General features: G+C 29.8%; 1 long non-coding RNA gene across 1 annotated transcript; it reads left to right on the top strand.

Annotated features, from left to right (window-relative positions):
* The first annotated feature begins 11,824 nt into the window (after positions 1-11,824).
* Positions 11,825-14,753, top strand: LOC115978771. The gene is made up of 3 exons (XR_004088863.1): positions 11,825-12,248; positions 12,341-12,412; positions 14,630-14,753. It is a non-coding gene; the product is annotated as an uncharacterized LOC115978771 (long non-coding RNA).
* Positions 14,754-15,423: the final 670 nt, after the last annotated feature.

The raw sequence follows: 15,423 nt of genomic DNA, 5'->3' as shown, positions 1-15,423 counted from the left end.
TAATGCATGTTATAGGTATCTTTTGTTTAATCAAATATAATTTCATGGTTTAAATTAATTTATTTTTATTTTCCTCCGTATTATTGTGAATGTGGTGATGGTGTATTTTTATTTTTGGTAGTTTCCATAATATTTCTTTTGCTTCCTTCTACTTTTTTTTTTTTTTTGAGAAACTCCTTCTACTTTTTTTAATCCATCTATTCTCCTATTTTTCACAGCTTACAATGGAACGTAGAGAAAATGTCTAATTTTATATATATATATATATATATATATATATATTATATTTTAATTTAGTTTTATCAATATAGTTGGCCATTGTAAATTGTAATTCTATCTCTAATTTGTTTTTGTAGGGTCACAATTTGGGGCCCAAGTCCAAAATGTATGGAGTCTTGGTCCAATGAACCCAATACAATGAATTTGTAGAGAATGGGTCAAAGAACTAGGTCCTAATGAGTTGGGTAACGACTAATATTGAATTGCATGACGATCAAACACAAATAAAGGATGCTGATATCAATAAACTTTCAGTCCGAGGAGGTTAAATCTGTATATAATGATCACTCTTGGATATCAGAATGATTTAGATTGCTATACTATTTTTTCTCTCTATTTTCGATCCCCTTCTCATGGAGGGTCTCTCACATTATATAGCTCCTTTTGGGTCATCTTGATCCTACACTTGTTGATCATCTGAGTCTCTACTTGAGTACCCGTCCCATCACCCCTTTCAGCCTTCTGTAAGTTGTGGTAGCCAAAGCAGCACTGTTCAGAGGTCTTCTCCACATAAATGCGACTAGAAAAGTAACTGCAATGCATTTAATGCGGTGGTAGCAGCTTTTCCTTAGATATTTTGAATTTCCTTCTTTCTCGTATGTTCATGAGGCACATTCCTATCGCTAAAGCCTTTTGGAGGGTCACTCTAATTGCTAGAGTACACACTTGAGTTACATTCATCGTATCCAAGGAGGTATTTCTCCTCGGATCATTTTCCATTCATTCCCTGCTTATGAGACTTTAACTGGGAATCCCTCAACAACTATTTGTCCCTCCTCGGACTTGTCAATGTCCCGGATGAAGCCCAAAGCCCAATATATGATCTTGGGCCCTTACCCCTACAGTTTTGTTTGTTGTTTCATTTTTCTTAATTAGCATGTTGTTTGAATAATATATATGAATATAAAAAATATTGTCGTGTGGAAGAGATAATTTTGTATTTGGTTTTTTGTTGATGTTTTAGTGGTACTATTGCAAAGATGAGAGAATTTTAAGATTTACTCTATTGCAAAATTGGTTATATTTCTATTTGGTGAGTGAAATTAAATATGATCTATTGTATTCTTAAAGATACGTTCCCATTTTTCAACTCCTAAGAACATTCCCATCAAGTGTGTCAAATGCCAAATATATTTGGCATTTGACACACCAAACTCTAAAAAACCCTCTTTATCAAGTGTTTTAAATGCTATAATATTTGACATTGATGAACAGTGCAATCACAAATTTGAGACCGCACTGTTTACCAATGGTAAAATTTATATTAATTTTTTATTCAAGTGGGGCCCGCTTTTTCTTTTCTTTTTTTTTTCTTTCCTTTTCACCCTCTCTCTCTCATGCTCTTCGTCCCATCTCTCTTTCACTCTCTCCGCCTCCCCGTTTGCTTTTCTCTTTGCATCTCGAGTTCATGGGTTTTGGGTGTGGCCGGGTTGAGTTGACGTTCTTGAGGCAGACCTTAATGTCGGCGTGGAAGAAGATTTACAGTGCCGGGTCTTGGGTGTGGTTGGGTCTTGATTTGATTTACAATGCGAAGGAGGACGTCAAGCCATGCCATGGAAGAAGATGACAACGGGGAGAAAGTGGTGTCCGTGTCCGTCAGATCGGGTCCAGATCGGCAGTTGATTGTGCCATCAAATTGGGTCTTCCATGGGAGGACCAAGGAGTTATAATCTGATAGTTTGTATTCGTGTGTGTGGGTGCCTACTACAAAGTTGAAGAAGGGATGAACTTTTTTTTTGTTTTGATTTTGGTGGTTGAGGGTTGAGGTTGTTATTGGTGGTGGTGTCTGCGACTGTGGCCGGTGGTGGTAGTGGGTGTTGGCAGTGGCAGTGAGTTTGTTGGTTGTGAAAGAGATGAGGATGAGAATAAAAATTAATATTTGTGGCTGTTGGTATTGGGGTGAGGCTGGGCTGCGATGGTGGCTGGCAGTGGCTAGCCTTGGGTGTGGGTTGTGCCGTGGGTTGAGAAAGATGGAGAAACAGTGGGAGAGAGAGACAGAGGGAGAGTGAGAAATAATTTTAAAAAATGAATAAAAATATTAAAGAAAGAGTATTTAAATGAAGTTGTAAAAAAAAATAGAATGTTTGATGTTTGGTATATTGTAAAATGAGGTGTTAAAATTGTAAAAGTAGTATTTTGAGATTGTAAATGCTAAAATTTTTACAATTGTTGATGAGAATGCTCTAATATAACAAGTAGCCTTTTTATTTTTTATTTTTTTTGAGGCATGTAAAGAATGTTTACAAAACTCTTTTTGCACCGCATCTTTAGTATCCTTTATTATTTTTTGTTTTTTGCAATTTTTACTTTGTTCAACTTTTCATCTTCTTCAACTATTATCTTCTTAATTCAAGCTTTCATCTACTCTGGTCATTGATTTTTTTTTTTTTTTTCATTTGATTCCCTCTATAGATTTTTAAATTTTCTCATTTATATCTTCTTAAATTCTACAATGTTTTCACTTTGTTCAACATTTCATCTACTCCACCATTCCTCTTCCATTTTAATTTTCAGATAAATTTCTTATTATTTCATTTCCACCCTCCTCTATTCCTTCCAAGTTGTCCACAACAAAAGAGGTCAATACTCTCTCTCTCTCTCTCTCTCTCTCTCTCTCTCCAATTTTGTTTCTCTTTCGGTAGATTTTTTATTATTTCAACCACTTATTTTTTCCGCTAATGGTTCTTTTTGTTATTGTTGATTTAATTGCCACATGACATTTGTTTCTCTTTTTGGTAAATTTGTATAGACTTTTATGTATATGTAGGTATTTTGGTATTCTAATTCTTGATCAAAAGTTCTTTTTCTTTATCCCATTGGTTTTTTTTACAATGATGCATATATAGAAACTTAATTCTAAGATTTTGCTGATAATTGTTTATTTGATAATCTTTGTTGGTGGACAAATTTGTAATTTCTGCTAAGATAATAACCTCGATAGATTATCAACAACAAATTATTTTCCTAATTGGTCTAGTTAATCATTGTTAAGTTTTATTAATTTTTTAGATACGTTTTCTAGTGTTTTGGATTAAAGGGTAGAAAAAATAGGGTTTAAGAAAGTTCGTTTAAAACTAAAAGAATAATTTCCAAATTTTATATAGTACATTTTAAAGATAAAAAAAATATAAAATAAATTTTTTTTTAGAAAGAACTAAATTTTATTACAAATGAATATTTTCACTAACTTGTCTTTTGAATTCCTACTCAAAATTGTATTGTTTTTCATTTTAGTATGACATAAATTATATGTATGATATATGATAGATATATATATATATATATATTACATTTTTTATTGTTCCAAAATAAATGAAAATATGATTATGAAATACACTAATCTTTATTAAATTAGTCCAAATTGCAAAAAAATAAATTTAATAAGATCACCATTAAAAAAAAAAAAATTATCACACGCAATGGGCGGATTTGCGACTAACTACATCATAAAAATCCAAGTTTGTATCTATACATCAATCCATCCAAAACCAGGAAAAATAAATAAAACCAAACCAAAACAAAAACACTAGCAATCAAGCTTTCATATTTGTGTGTTTGCTACTCGAGAGACAACCTCCTATCCTCCCATTTGATGCAAAAAAATTTCAACCTGCTGCTGATCACTACAACAAAAGTGGGCTATGGTGACGAAATCTAGTGAGGATAAACAATTTCGTCACCAAATGATAACATTTAGTGAGGAAAAGAAGAATTCGTCACCAAATATTTTAAAAATTTTAAAATTGGTGACGAAATCAATATTTTGTCACCAAAGATGTACCAATTGGTGACGAAATCAATATTTCATCACCAAAGATGCACAGATTGGTGATGAAATATTTATTTCGTCACTATAGGTTATGAAAAAAAGGCAAACATAGGGTGACGAAATATTCATGTCACCAAAGACTTACCAAAGGTGACGAAATTCTAAATTCGTCACCTAATATTAGGATGTAGGTGTGTTTGGTGATGAATTAAATTTTGGTCACCTATTGTTTAACCAAAGACTAACTGGAGGGTGACAAAATTCCAAATTTATCATCCAATATTAAGACGGAGGTGTTTTTGGTGAAGAAATAAGTGTTCATCACCTATTAAGGATGGTCATGGGCAAGGTATACCCATATATACCCGACCCAATTAATTTATCCATGGATATCTGATTACCTTACCCAATTAGTATTCATACCCAATTGTTACCCGGTCTGTTTATCCATAGATATCCATACTCTACCCAAAGCCAATTTTTATAAAATCACCAAATATTTTCAAAAACCACTAAAATGACCAATATATCTTCAAAATCTCTAAAATAAGAAAAATACTCATGAAACCTTTAAAATGACCAAAATACTCCTACAATCTCTAAAATCACCAATTATGCTAAAAAAAAACCACTAAATTGACCAAAATATCCTAAAATCTCTAAAATGAGCAAAATACCCATGAAATAACCTCAAAAATGACCAAAATACCCCTAAAATTACCAAATATGCTCAAAAACCGCTTAAAATTACCAAAATATCCCCTAAACCTAATAAATGACCAAAACCCCCAAATCTTAAAAAATGACCAAAGTACACACGAAACTTAAAAAATGACCAAAATACCCCTAAAACCTAAAATTTGGTCAAAATACCCTCGAAACAAAAAAAAAAAAAATACCAAAATACCTCCAAAAAAAAAAACTGACCGAAATAGCCTTGATGCTTGAAAATTACCAAAATACCCCTAATCCTAAAAAAATGACCAAAATACCCCCCCAAACCCTAAAAAATGACTAAAATACCCCTGAAACTTATAAAATGACAAAAATGGCCCTAAAACCTATATGGTGATAAAAATATAACTTAAACCTAAAAGATGATCGAAATACCCTTAAACCTAAAAATGATCGAAATACCCTTAAACCTAAAAATGATCAAAATACCCCTAAATGACCAAAATACTCATTTTCATAATTTCAGGCTATTTTGGTAATTTTTTTAGGTTTAAGGGGTATTTTGGTCATTTTTTAAGGTTTTGAGGGTATTTTCAGTTATTTTTTATGTTTAGGGGGGGTATTTTGTTAATGTTAATATTTCGAGGGTATTTTGGTCATTGTTAGGTTTCATGGGCATTTTGGTACTTTTTAGGTTTTGGGGAGTATTTCAGTCATTTCTTAGGTTTAGGACGTATTTTTTGTCATTTTTAAGTTTCAAGGGGTATTTCAGTCATTTTAATGGTTTCGGGGGTATTTCGGTTATTTTCTAGGTTTATGGGGTATTTTGGTATTTTTATAGTTTCCGGGGATATTTTGGTAATATTTTAAGTTTAAGGGGTATTTTGGTAATTTTATGATTTTAGAGATATTTCTGTCATTTTTTAGGTTTAGGGTGCATTTCGGCAATTTTAGAGGATTTTAGGAGTACTTTGGTTATTTGCAAGTTTTAGTGGCAATTTGGTAATTTTGATTATTGGGTAATTGGGTTGGTTGGGGTTTAATCATAATAATTTGGTTGAGTTAGGTTTGGATAAGATTTAATTAGTTAAATGGATAATAATGGGCAAATTACATTGGATTGGTATGAAAATTGACATGCATGTTAAAAACATATTAAACATGTAATCCAATGGTTGGATTTTCAAAATACGAATTCAATAATAATTTATTGGATAATGTAACATTTTTTAGAATTATATTAGGTGTAACTTGAACCAAGTCCTATGCTTTTTAATTCGATGTGAATTTTGACAAATCTACCGTAGATTACATTATCTTTATATATTTTTCATGTTTGCAAAATTTCAAAGTGATCGAAGATTAATAATCATGTTATCAATCAATTGTTTAAATTCAAGTTTTGGTAGTTTAAAATAACGCATACAAGATGAGTTTAAAGATCAAATGGTAAACTACATCCGATTTGCAGGAAAATTGGCATGCATGTTAAGAACGTATAGAAAATGTAATCCAACGGATAGATTTTCAAAATATGAATTGAATAATAAGTTACTGGATAGTGTATCATTTTTTAGAGTTACTTCAGGTGTAACTTGAATCAAGCCCTATATTTATTAATTCGATGTGAATTTTAACAAATCTACCGTTAGATTACATTATCTTCACATATTTTTTATGCTTACAAAATTTCAAGGTGATCAAAGATTAATAGTTATGGTATCGAACAATTTATTTAAATTCAAGTTTTTGTAGTCTAAAATAATGTATAAAAGATGAGTTTAAAGATCAAATGGTAAACTACATCCGATTGGCATGAAAATTGACATGCATGTTAAGAACATATAGAAAATGTAATCCAATGGTTAGATTTTCAAGATATGAATTGCATAATAAGTTATTGGATGGTGTAACATTTTTTAGAGTTACGTCAGGTGTAACTTGAACTAAGCCCTATATTTCTTAATTCAATGTGAATTTTGACAAATCTACCGTTAGATTACATTATCTTTATATATTTTTTATGTGTACAAAATTTCAAGGCGATCAAAGATTAATAGTTATGTCAACAATCAATTGTTTAAATTCAAGTTTTTGTAGTCTAAAATAACGCATAAAAGATGAGTTTAAAGATCAAATGGTAAACTACATCCGATTGGCATGAAAATTGGCATCCATGTTAAGAACATATAGCAGCAGTTATATTTTCAAAATATGAATTGAATAATAAGTTATTGGGTGGTGTAACATTTTTTAGAGTTACAGCAGGTGTAACTTAAACCCAGCCCTATATTTCTTAATTTGATGTGAATTTTGACAAATCTACCGTTAGATTACATTATCTTCATATATTTTTCATGCTTACAAAATTTCAAGGTGATCAAAGATTAATAGGTATGTCATCAATCAATTGTCTAAATTCAAGTTTTTTCAGTTTAAAATAACGTATAAAAGATGAGTTTAAAGATTAAATGGTAAACTACATCCGATTGGCATGAAAATTGGCATGCATATTAAGAACATATAGAAAATATAATCCAACGATTAGATTTTCAAAATATGAATCCAATAATAAGTTATTGGGTAGTGTAACATTTTTTAGAGTTACATCAGATGTAACTTGTACCTAGTCCTATATTTATTAATTCGATGTGAGTTTTGACAAATCTATTGTTAGATTACATTATCTTCATAAATTTTTCATGATTACAAAATTTCAAGGTGATCAAAGATTAATAGGCATGTTATCAATCAATTGTCTAAATTCAAGTTTTTGTAGTTTAAAATAATGCATAAAAGATGAATTTAAAGATCAAATGGTAAACTACATCCGATTGGCATGAAAATTAGCATGCATGTTAAGAACATATAGAAAATATAATCCAATGGTCAGATTTTCAAAATATGAATTCAATAATAAGTTATTGGGTGGTATAACATTTTTTAGAGTTATATCAGGTGTAACTTAAACTCAGCCCTATATTTCTTAGTTTGATGTGAATTTTGACAAATCTGCCGTTAGATTACATTATCTTCATATAATTTTCATGCTTACAAAATTTCAAGGTGATCGAAGATTAATAGTCATGTCATCAATCAATTGTTTAAATTCAAGTTTTTGTAGTTTAAAATAATGCATAAAAATAGAGTTTAAAGATCAAGTTGTAAACTACATCCGATTGGCATGAAAATTGGCATGCATGTTATGAACATATAGAAAATGTAATCAACGGCTAGATTTTCAAAATATGAATTCAATAATAAGTTATTGGGTGGTGTAATATTTTTAAGTGTTATATCAGGTGTAACTTAAACCCAGCCCTATATTTCTTAATTCGATGTAAATTTTGACAAATTTACCATTAGATTACATTATCTTTATATATTTTTCATGCTTACAAAATTTTAAGGTGATCAAAGATTAATAGGTATGTCATCAATCAATTGTCTAAATTTAAGTTTTGGTAGTTTAAAATAACGCATACAAGATGAGTTTAAAGATTAAATGGTAAACTACATTCGATTGGCAGGAAAATTGGCATGCATGTTAAGAACATATAGAAAATGTAATCCAACGGTTAGATTTTCAAAATATGAATTGAATAATAAGTTACTAGACAGTGTAACATTTTTTAGTGTTACATCAGGTGTAACTTAAACCCAGTCCTATATTTCTTAGTTTGATGTGAATTTTGACAAATCTGCCGTTAGATTACATTATCTTCATATAATTTTCATGCTTACAAAATTTCAAAGTGATCGAAGATTAATAGTCATGTCATCAATCAATTGCTTAAATTCAAGTTTTTGTAGTTTAAAATAATGCATAAAAATAGAGTTTAAAGATAAAGTTGTAAACTACATCCGATTGGCATGAAAATTGGCATGCATGTTAAGAACATATAGAAAATGTAATCCAACGGTCAGATTTTCAAAATATGAATTCAATAATAAGTTATTGGGTGGTATAACATTTTTTAGAGTTATATCATGTGTAACTTAAACCCAGTCCTATATTTCTTAGTTCGATGTGAATTTTGACAAATCTGTCGTTAGATTACATTATCTTCATATATTTTTCATGCTTACAAAATTTCAAGATGATCGAAGATTAATAGTCATGTCATCAGTCAATTGTTTAAATTCAAGTTTTTGTAGTTTAAAATAATGCATAAAAATAGAGTTTAAAGATCAAATTGTAAACTACATCCGATTGGCATGCATGTTAAGAACATATAGAAAATGTAATCCAATGGCTAGATTTTCAAAATATGAATTCAATAATAAGTTATTGGGTGGTGTAATATTTTTTAGTGTTACATCAGGTGTAACTTAAACCCAGCCCTATATTTCTTAATTCGATGTAAATTTCGACAAATTTACCATTAGATTACATTATCTTTATATATTTTTCATGCTTACAAAATTTCAAGGTGATCAAAGATTAATAGGTATGTCATCAATCAATTGTCTAAATTTAAGTTTTGGTAGTTTAAAATAACGCATACAAGATGAGTTTAAAGATTAAATGGTAAACTACATTCGATTGGCAGGAAAATTGGCATGCATGTTAAGAACATATAGAAAATGTAATCCAACGGTTAGATTTTCAAAATATGAATTGAATAATAAGTTACTAGATAGTGTAACATTTTTTAGAGTTACATCAGGTGTAACTTGAACCAAGCTCTATATTTATTAATTCGATGTGAATTTTGATAAATCTATCGTTAGATTACATTATTTTCATATATTTTTTATGCTTACAAAATTTCAAGGTGATCAAAGATTAATAGTTATGTTATCAATCAATTGATTTAAATTCAAGTTTTTGTAGTCCAAAATAATGCATAAAAGATGAGTTTAAAGATCAAAGGGTAAACTACATTCGATTGACATGAAAATTGGCATGCATGTTAAGAACATATAGAAAATGTAATCCAATGGTTAGATTTTGAAGATATGAATTGAATAATAAGTTATTGGATGGTGTAACACTTTTTAGAGTTACATCAGGTGTAACTTGAACCAAGTCTTATATTTCTTAATTCGATGTGGATTTTGACAAATCTACCGTTAGATTACATTATCTTTATATATATTTTTCATGCTTACAAAATTTCAAGGTGATCAAAGATTAATAGGCATGTCATCAATCAATTGTCTAAATTTAAGTTTTTGTAGTTTAAAATAATGCATAAAAATAGAGTTTAAAGATCAAATTGTAAACTACATCCGATTGGCATGAAAATTGGCATGCATGTTAAGAACATATATAAAATGTAATCCAACGGCTAGATTTTCAAAATATGAATTGAATAATAAGTTATTGGGTAGTGTAATATTTTTTAGAGTTACATCAGGTGTAACTTAAACCCAGCTCTATATTTCTTAATTCGATGTGAATTTTGATAAATCTATCGTTAGATTACATTATCTTCATATATTTTTTATGCTTACAAAATTTTAAGGTGATCAAAGATTAATAATTATGTTATCAATCAATTGATTTAAATTCAAGTTTTTGTAGTCTAAAATAATGCATAAAAGATGAGTTTAAAGATCAAATGGTAAACTACATCCGATTGACATGAAAATTGGCATGCATGTTAAGAACATATAGAAAATGTAATCCAATGGTTAGATTTCGAAGATATGAATTGAATAATAAGTTATTGGATGGTGTAACATTTTTTAGAGTTACATCAGGTGTAACTTGAACCAAACCCTATATTTCTTAATTCGATGTGGATTTTGACAAATCTACCATTAGATTACATTATCTTTATATATTTTTCATGCTTACAAAATTTCAAGGTGATCAAAGATTAATAGGCATGTCATCAATCAATTGTCTAAATTCAAGTTTTTGTAGTTTAAAATAACGCATAAAAGATGAGTTTAAAGATCAAATGGTAAACTACATCCAATTGGCATGAAAATTGGCATGTATGTTAAGAATAGATAGATCATGTAATCTAACGGTTAGATTTTCAAAATATGCATTCAATAATAAGTTATTGGGTGGTGTAATATTTTTTAGAGTTACATTAGGTGTAACTTGAACCCAGCCCTATATTTCTTAATTTGATATGAATTTTTATTGCTATAACAACTATTATTTCGGTATCATTTTGGCATCTTAATAGAAACATTCAAAAACCGATTGAGCTGTCCTGGTTTTCAGTTTTCACGGTTGATCAACCGATTCGTAGTTAATCTTGGTTTTTTACTATTTTTCGGTTTTTAGTTATAATCAAACCAGATCATTGATTGGTTCCTGGTTGAATTGGCAAGTCTAGTCTAGTTTTAAAAACTGATACGAACAAGGAGCTAAAAAAGTAACTAGTTACTAGTTTTTGGGTCCGACCGGTGACGTCATAAATATTTATTTTATAATTATAAAAGGAAAAATATAATAATTTTATTACTAATAATATGTTGGTAAAAATTTGTAAAAGATTTTTGAGGGTTTTCATATCTTATATTTAGAAAATAAAAATAGCAAAATTTAAAAACGGACTACCACATATTTTAGTGATACTTTCATTTAGATTTAATTATTTTTTTTCAAAATGGACCATCACATATATTGAATTGTAATCTTAAAAATAAAATGTTTATTATTTGTTTATTTGTGTATATATATATATATATATATATATATTAATGAATTAATGTTAGAGAAAAATTAAGTACTTTTTAAATTTATTCACTTAATTAATCAAAACTACTGTTTTTTTTCCTAATCATAATTATCATAAGAAGAAAAAAAAGCCTAAATTATGTGAATATCAAAGCTAAATCATAATTATCAAGTAGTAGTTGTAATATATATATATATATATATATAATAATTTTTTTGAGATGTAGTACGTAGTACAATGTACACTCAACAAAAAAGAAAAAGAAGAAAGTAGTGTAATGTACAGTGTTGCAAGTAAAACAAAATCTCAAGGCCTGAAAGAATATCAAAGTTATGTGGCTCACATTCATTCTATATTAAAAACTAAAAAATAAAGGTGTGGCTCTCATTGAATGGTTGTGTATACAAATAGAATTAGCAGACTAGCAAAGCAGCACAAAGTTTGTAAACTAAAAGTAGAGGTTCAGTTTTTTGTTTTGAGTAGTGCACAGCACGTAGTGAATTTTTTTTTATTTCTTTTCGCGCGGTGACCAATTTCCAGGCGGGTTCTAAATTTTTAAGGTTTCTTTTTCTTTCATTATTTTTTATTGGGTAAAATTTATATACAGTATTTTAGATGCGGTTACTTAAGTTCCTCTCTTAAGATTTTTTCATGTGGCTACTTAATTTTAAAAATACACTTCTATCATGATAAAAAAGCCACGTGATAAAATCTTAAGAGAGTGATCTAAAAAATAGCATCTAAGAAACAGCATCTAAGTATTGTAGGTAAGCCTTACTTATTTTATTTTATTTTATTGGTGTAAAAAAAACACTATTACTCCCTCTTTCTCCTCCCATACACAGACCCACGCCTCTCAACCTCTCCCAAAAATACTGGTAAGCTCTCTCTCTCTCACATCACTCTTCTCTCTATCTCTCTCTCTCATGTTAAACTTGGTGACTTTGTGGATTATTTTTTCTTCTTCCAGGATTAGCAGGATATTGATTTTGGGATTAGAGAGGGTGTTGATTTTAGGACATAGCTTTTGGGATTGGAGAAGGTAATGAGTCTTTCCATATTGATTTTTTGAGATATGGAACAACAATCCCTATTGATTTTATAATATTTAAACTTAGCAGCAAATTTATGTATATCATTATGGATTCTAGACATTGCTTTTATAGTTTTTTTTTCCCTTTCATGCGTGTGCATAAATGTGTCTATTAAATAAATGCAATTTTGTGACTTGATATGTTAGATTTTTAAGTTTAATTTTTGTGGGTTTTGTTAGTTTTTGTTTGGTACTGAATTTGGGTTTTTCTAGGACATTAAAGAATTTTTTTTTTTTTTTTTTTGGTTTTTTTGAGGCTGACTTCTGTGTACCCAAAATGCTTGTTTTATGAGTTTCTATGTTTTTGTGTGCTTACTTTACTTGTCAGTAACATTGGTTTACTTGTTAATATCATTTTCAAACTAAGCAATATTTAGTCAAAGTGGTGCACTTTGTTTAACAATTTCAGTTCTAGTCAACTCTTTAAGTGTGTTTTTGGTGCTTACTTCGTTTGCTAATCTGGAATAGATCTTTCAAAAAAATTTAGTCAATATTTTCAAATTTGGCAAAACATGACATAATAAACATGTGAGATGCAACTATTTGGCTTTTAGGAATGGTACTAGTAATTATTTCTTGAATGGGAGGTAAGTCCTCCATTCTCTCTATACTAAAATACCCATTTCAATCCACAGCAACTTCTAGTTCCTGGGGAGACATGTAATACAATGGAATATTAAAGGAGTCCACTTTCTCTTCACTAACTATTCCCTGAAAGATACAAAAGTAAATTAATCAACTCTCAGAACAAGACATGTATCATGCAACAACAACAATTTCAAAGGCAAAAGTGGATTTAATCTTTTTTTTTTCTTTTACAATTAAGATGATAATTAAGCTTGTCACAACGGTTTAAAGACATAAATACTTTTCCAGCATTATTATTGAGGCTTGTATATGGTATATGTTGCTATATTGTTTAATGGTGGTGGTGGGTTTTTTGTTTGTGGTGGTGGTTGGATTTTTTGTTTAATGGTGGTGGTGGATTGTGTTAATAATGGTGGTTGGATTTTTTGTTTATTATGTGGTTGGGTTTTTGTGTTTATGGTGGTGTTTGGGTTTTTTGTTTAATGTTGGTGGTGGGTTATTTGTTTATTGTGATGGATGAGTTTTTTGTTTGGCAGTGATTGTGTTTTTGTGTTAATGGCAGTGATTGTGTTTTTTGTTTAATGGTGGTGGTGGGTTTTTTGTTTATAGTGGTGGCTGAGTTTTTTGTTTAATGTTAGTGGTGGGTTTTTTTGTTTATTGCGATGGTTGGGTTTTTTGTTTATGACAGTGGTTGAGTTTTCATGTTAATGGTGGTGACTGTGTTTTTTGTTTAATGGTGGTGGTGGGTTTTTTGTTTATGATAGTGGCTAGGTTTTTGTGTTAATTAATGGTGGTGACTATGCTTTTTGTTTATTGTGATAATTGGGTTTTTGGTTTATAACAGTGGCTGAGTTTTTGTGTTGGTGGCTATGTTTTTTGTTTAATGGCGGTGGTGAGATTTTTGCTTATGGTAGTGGCTCGGTTTGTGTTAATGGTGGTGGCTGTGTTTTTTGTTTAATGGTGGTGGTTGGGTTTTTTTATTTATGGTAGTGGTTGGGTTTTTGTGTTAATGGTGGTGGCTATGTTTTTTTGTTTAATAGTGGTGGTGGGTTTTTTGTTTATGGTGGTGGCTGAGTTTTTTGTTTATTGTGATGGCTGGGTTTTTTTGTTAATGGTGGTGGCTATGTTTTGTGTTAATGGTGGTGGCTGTGGTTTTTGTTTAATGGTGGTGGCTAGTTTTTTTTTTTTTTTTTTTTTTTTTTTTTTTTTTAAATAGTGTTGGCTAGATTTTTTATTCGTTGTGGTGGTTGGGTTTGTGTTTATGATGGTGGCTGGATTTCACTCTATTTGTTTTGTTTTAAATTGAGATTTTTTTGCATTCTTTATGATTTCTCCATGATTTGTAATGGGGGTTTGGTTTTTATTTGATGAGAATGTTGTGAGTCTTCTTTCTTTGATAGTTTGGCTTCATATGATGCTGCACTATGATTATTTTGTCTAGTTTGTTATTGGGTATTTTGTGGACTTTTTCTGCATTGTCTTACTAATTATAATATTTTTTGTTGCCGTACATCTTATTAGGGATATAGGTTTGCAATTTAGTTTGTTATTGATGTATTTTCCTTTATACTTGTGCAGATATGGGATTGGTGGCAAAAAGATAGCTTTTGTGAGGCTACTTGAACTCAAATAATTTTCTATAAAGTTTGGAAGCTAAGACATCATTTGTATATAAATGGTTGTAATTACTTTGTGAACATCTTTATTGCATTTTTAGATTGTATGGATGTTTTTTTTTTATGGATTTGGTTAGAAATGAATGGATGTTTGTTTTTATGGATTTGGTTAGAAATGAGCAGTTTAATGTAATGGCAAGTAAATGTAAAGAATATTAATAAAAAAAATAAAATTGTTGACGATAATTTTCATCGCCATATTTGACTATAAGCAGAAATTGGTGACAAAATAATTCGTCACCTGATCTATTGAAATTAAAAAATAAAAAAATAAAAAAAAATAAACGGTGACGCAAAACTTCGTCACCTAATCTATTGAAATTGGAAAAAAAAAAACATTTGGTGACGAAATATTCCGTCACTGAAAATAAGGTTTAGTGACGAAAATATTAGGTGAAGAAAAACTTTTGTCACCTATCATTTTTTATTGGTGACGAAAAAATTTCGTCACCTATCATTTTTTTATTAGTGACGAAACATTTTCATCACCAATACATTCTGTGACGGAGCTTAGGTGACGAACACTGTTTCGTCACCATTTCGTCACCATATGTATTCGGTGACGAAATAAGGACATATTGTGACGATTGGTTTCATCACCATAGTCCACTTTTGTTGTAGTGGATGCTTCTAATGAACAATAACAATAGAGTCCAACCAATAAATGTCAATACAGCTGTGCCATTTGTTCACTAG

Source organism: Quercus lobata, chromosome 3 (assembly GCF_001633185.2).
Source record: "Quercus lobata isolate SW786 chromosome 3, ValleyOak3.0 Primary Assembly, whole genome shotgun sequence".
NCBI lineage: Eukaryota > Viridiplantae > Streptophyta > Magnoliopsida > Fagales > Fagaceae > Quercus > Quercus lobata.
The sequence above is the reverse complement of the archived record's forward strand: the minus strand, read 5'-3'. Positions and strand labels throughout refer to the sequence as shown.